The sequence below is a fragment of the Strigops habroptila genome, chromosome 2 (genome assembly GCF_004027225.2).
Source record: "Strigops habroptila isolate Jane chromosome 2, bStrHab1.2.pri, whole genome shotgun sequence".
Lineage (NCBI taxonomy): Eukaryota > Metazoa > Chordata > Aves > Psittaciformes > Psittacidae > Strigops > Strigops habroptila.
The window spans coordinates 12,134,381-12,139,766 of NC_044278.2; positions in this window are offsets into that span (position 1 = coordinate 12,134,381).

Below are 5,386 nucleotides of genomic sequence, written 5' to 3' on the forward strand. Positions count from 1 at the left end.
GGATCTTGAAATTCGCTGTAGTTCTCTAACAGTGGGAGTGATGACACCCGAAACAGTTAATGGAAAAAAGCAGATTTGTCATCCTTTGGGATTTATCAGCTTTCTGAAAGGCGTGCTTCAGCACAGCTTTGAGGAAAAGTCCCCCGGCATGTTTGTAAGGAAGTTGGTTTAGGTGATCAGAGCTATCTGTGGCACCAAAGACACTGTGAAATCTAGCTTTGGCAGTTCAGCTGCTTAGCCAACCCCTGCTGCAAATACCATTAAGGCTAGAAATGTATTTTCTTTTTCCTGCTTTGGCATTCTGTCACTGAGATAAAGCTTGTTGTGCCCCTTGAGGTTATCAGTGCACAGAAACTGGCTCCATACCTACTGAAATTGCACAGGGAAATTCCTTTTCAGCATACTACCATGGACTTCTCTCAAGAAGATGTTCAGTGTAAGACAAGCCCATAAATAAAACCATATGCCCTTTCTTGCCTAGATCAACCAAATGAAAGCCCGGGCTGAGCGGGCAATCCAAGTCGAAGTTCAGTCACGTTTTTTGGCTAGGAGGAACATGAAGTGAAATAGCGTGTCGTTAACCCATGCACATCTATGTTCCCTTTGACCCGAAAGTTAACGTTTACAAAGTGGAAATCCACAGCTAGGTTTGGGTTAAAGATTTATTAAAGGACAAAGAGGCCAAATAGCTTTGAAGGCTAGGGCTGCAGTCAGGGGGTTTATCTTGCTGTCTGATGCCATCCTCTCTTCCTGAGGCTTGTTCTGCTGTGGCTTAATGGGCTGTCCTACTCTTGATGAATAAAAGGTCAGATGATCAAATTCAGGGGTTGTCCAAAATTAGCATCCTCTTTAGCTTTTGCATCAGGGTGGGGAAGGACACAACAGGACAAGGTGACTGAATTTTCTCCTCACTCCTAGGAGTGGTTCTTCCAGCCTGAAGGCAGAAGCATCGCAGCAAGGTGCGCAGATGGCTTCTCCAGCCTCTATTCGTGCAGCATCTGCTTTTTGGCGACAAGGAGTATGTGCTCTCTGCTGCAGGCAACTCTTATAATCTTTCCTGCACAAATAAATGCTAATAATTAACCTGTCTGGCATCTGCTGCTGAATGGTCCCAGAAAAATGACACAGACATATTTCATAAGAGCCACTCTGCAAGAAAGTAGATGTTGTTAAAAAGAGACTTCTTTTTTTGCCACAAAGCTGTCGGCAGTGGTAAAAAGGTGTAAATATTATTGCTTTATTTTCTCATCTTATGAGATTAAATCCCCTGGCCTGTTAGTAGTACACTGACAGATCAACACAGACAGCTGCTCTAGAGAGCTCCTGGCCCATTTGGCAGTGTGTAAAGGGTTAAAAAACAGAGAAGAAATGCAGATTGGGGGAGCTGAGATTACAGAGACAGGAGTGAATGAATGTATTAATAAATATGTATGTCAATTAATGCTTTCTAGCTGTATGAACATAGGCAGGAGAAGAGGTTGGTCCTTTGCTGTCCATCATTGTGAAAAGCCATTGTGACAGTGGGTCCACAGCCGTGTCAGAAAGGATCTGTCTCAGTTGCTTCTTACATACATTGTGCACAGGACACAAGAGCTTTACTTTTGGGACTGGCCAGCCACTCACTACAAGAAGTGATGGTGAGCTGTGATCCAGTGATTGTACACATCATAGCAGCCCTGGCACACTACAGTCCATGCTGGGAAGTGCTGCACTGAGCATTGAGTAGAAATTTATGAAGGTGTCAGCCCTGCTCTGGAAAGTCTATACCAAGTATTAAGGGAAAGGGACAGGGAAGAAAGTACAGCCTTGCCTCTGCCCCGTGGCGTGAAATACACGTTGCGTAGGAAAATGCTAATGGAGAGCATAGGGAAGCAAAGGGACTGCTGTCCCACGACTCTCCTTCCTTCTTCTCCCAGTGAAAGTTCGCTACCTGAACTTGCAAGTGATTCAGCAGGAAACAGAAGGCCTTTTAATGCACATGCTGTGAAGTTTGAGTCCCTTTGTCTACTGGATCAAATATAAGTTGCCTCATCTTCTATTTGAAAGGCTTTTTCCATTCTCCTCCTCATCTTTCATTCACCACTGAGAGGTTGAACACCAGCTCTTAAATTTTCAAGCAAGCCCCTTGGTACTTTCTCTCATTGTGCCTGTGGCTTAGATGAGCTCCTTGCACCTCTCCATCATGGTGCCTGTGAGAACAGTTCATAATAAGCTGCTGGTATGCAGGTACCATGCAGTGGCATATACATCATGTGGTAGCAAATACAGTTGCATTGATGTCTTATGCTTTTTTATATATCTCTTTTGGGTCTTGTTAGGTATTTCAGCTGGAATCTTCTTGGAGTAAGGGCTATGTGCAGCATGCACTAGACAGATGTCATAAATCCAGAAAGATAGCTGAGAAGACACCGAGCACTTTTAATGCTCATTCTTCCATGCTTAATTCATTGTGTTTATGAATCATGTTTATGTGGTAACAATTCATTGTGTTTCTGAGTCATATTTATCCGATAACAAAGGCAGTTGCTAAAATATTAATGAAGTACATCTATACTTAATATTTCAGAAGATCTATATTTAAGAGCTGCAGCCACCAACTAGAGGGCTTGTTTAAGCTAAATCACAGAACCACTGAGGTTGGAAGTGACCTCTGGAGATCATCTAGTCCAACCCCCATTCCCAAGCTGGGTCAGCTGGAGCAGGTTGCCCAGGACCATATCCAGTTGTGTTTTGAACATCTTCACAGCTAGAGAACACACAACTTCTTGCATCTATGGTTTGCAAAACTGGATTCAAACCTATAAATCTTCACTGTCAGAAAATAAGCGAGAGGAACTCTTTACTCTTAAGTCTTGTCTGGTAGGAAAGGAGTCTCAAGGGTAGGTGGCAGGCGCCGGGTACTTTATTTCTTTGGCAGTGATAAATGATGCTCAGGGTGAGCTAACATACTTGCAACCTCTGCCTTGAGCTGGAGAATCCCTCACTGCCTGTGCAGTTTTTTATGGCAAAGCTGGAAGAGGCCAGGGTATGGAGAGAGAAAATGGGAAAATAAGGGACACCTAAAGAAGACTTTTAACTTGGAGATTACCCAGCCTATATTCTTCTAGAGCCTCAGACAAGGGAGTCCAGGTCTACACCTCAAGACTTTCAGATACTGCTGTAATAATTGATGGAAATTCCCAGTTATCCTCATCCTCAGCCCACCCGCATTGCAATGGGGCTAAATTGTGATCTGTTTCAGAGCAAACATTACCCAATATTGTAGAGCCAGGTTAACTGAGTCTGTTCCTGGTGACTGTGCAATAAAACCATTAGCGTCATGAAACCAGAAGAGCCCAGCTCAGCCCCTGAACTGTCCCTAAGCTGAGGGAGTCCAGGTGGCTCTCAAGCAGGCAGAAAGTCCCAGCAGAGTTTAGGAAAGGGTAGGACTTGCTTTAGGCATCTCTCCATAGCACTCTTACTAGGTGGTTGTGAGATACCAACTCCAGCCAGTGCCACCAATAAGTAAGTCTTGCTACTTTCCAGCCAAGTCTTCACCTGCAGCTCTCTGTCTCCGTTTCTGAGTAATTCCTTGGCACACCATGTCTCCAGGGCTGTATCTGTGCCTGCTTTGTTGACATTTGCTCAGTGTTTGCTATGAGCAAAACTGTGTGCAAAAATGATGACAGAACTGGCTCAAAACAGCAGTGTAGATAAGCAGACAAAGAAATGCAGAAGCAGGGGAAGTGGCGGTGGCCTTCTAGGGCTCTAGTGCTGCTGCTCTAGGGAGACAAGCATTATATGGGAAGTGGAGATCCTGGTTTGGGGGCTCCCAACACAGGAAACTGATCCAACAGGACCAACTGCAGCAGATTCAGCAGTAGCCAACCATGCTGGTCAGGGGCTGGAGCCCGCGTCCTGCGAGGGCCTGGGCTTGTTCAGCCTGGGAAGAGATGGCTTTGGGGGAACCAGCCAGCAGCTTCCAATAACTATGGAGAGGTTACCAAGAAGATGAAGTCTGGCTCTTCACAGCAGTGCTTGGTAGGAGGGTGAGAGACAACTGCCATCAGCTGAAACTAGGGAAGTTCAAGCTCTATGTAAGGAAAAGCCTTTCGACTGAGGGCAATCAAGCAGTGGAACAAGCTGCCAGTGGGGCTATGCTGTCTCCGTCCTTGGAAGTCTTCAAGAACAGACTGGATACAGTCCTGAGCAGCCTGGTGTGATCTCAGAGCTGACCCTACTTTAAACTGAAAGTTGGGCTAGTGCCCTTCTGAAGTACTTTCTGACGTGAATTATCTTATGATCCTGTATCCAGAGGGGACATGCAAGGAAAGCTACCTCTCCTTCTCACCCCCGCATAACCAATGTCTCCTCATACACCCCATCTCCTCCCTTGCAGCAGCCAGCCTATTTTGCCAGACCTTAAAAGGTGGCAGCTCTCGGTGGCTCTAACACATTGCTCAGGGTGGTGTGAGGAGGTGCCAGCTTTTAGAGAAGACAAACCCATTAAGACCTGTCCCTCTCACAGCCCAAGCTCTTGCTGGCTGTGCTGGGGCAATGCAAGCTCTTAACTGCTGTGGGCAGGGAAGGCTTCTGGGGTGCGCTAGGAGAGGAGGAGACGTTAACTCCAGGGTCACGTTGGAATCTCAGTGTGTGCCTCCTAGAGCAGGACTTACAGTAAAGCACGTCCCAGAAACAGGAAAAAATACTGCTGCTTTTTTTTGGGGAGGGGGAGAGATGTGAATTCAAAGTGAAAACATCAAATAAAATCGATTGATTTTTTTCCCCTGCGACTTCTGGAAAGGCAGAGCTACTTTCATTAGTATTCTGTGGGTAAATGCTGCTGCTCCTTCCTCAGCAACAGCTTCCTGGAAAAATAGGAGTATTTCAGCATTTAGAAGCCCCCCTCGCTACCTTCAATCCCAGGAATACAAAATCCTCCCCTACTTTGGGCTCCAAAATGCTGTTTAATATTGCTACAGTAGTTCACAAATATCACTATCTCCACCAGGATGGGGCTGGGATCCTTTCTATTCCCCAGTGTAACGTGGCTCAGAAACATAATGAAAACCGCCATTTGTTAGACCTTTAGAGGGTTGTGTATGAGAACCCTTTAAGGAGGTTGTCATACACAGGGAGAGAGGTATAATTTATGAAAGAAGTTTATAAAACAGTTGCAAAAAATGGATTTTCTTCCTAAACAGCTTGTTATTCCCCCCCCCCCCCAAAAAAAAAAAAAACCTACAACCCATTTTTATCATATAAAGAGGAAAAGGAGCTATGGGGGAACCCTGTACCCCTCTCCCCCTGTTTATTATCTTCGAATCGACCCTGGGCTTGTTTCTGTGCAGTAGGGCTGGCATTTGGTTAAACACAGACTGGGCTGAGCAAACAGGTTAAAAACTCC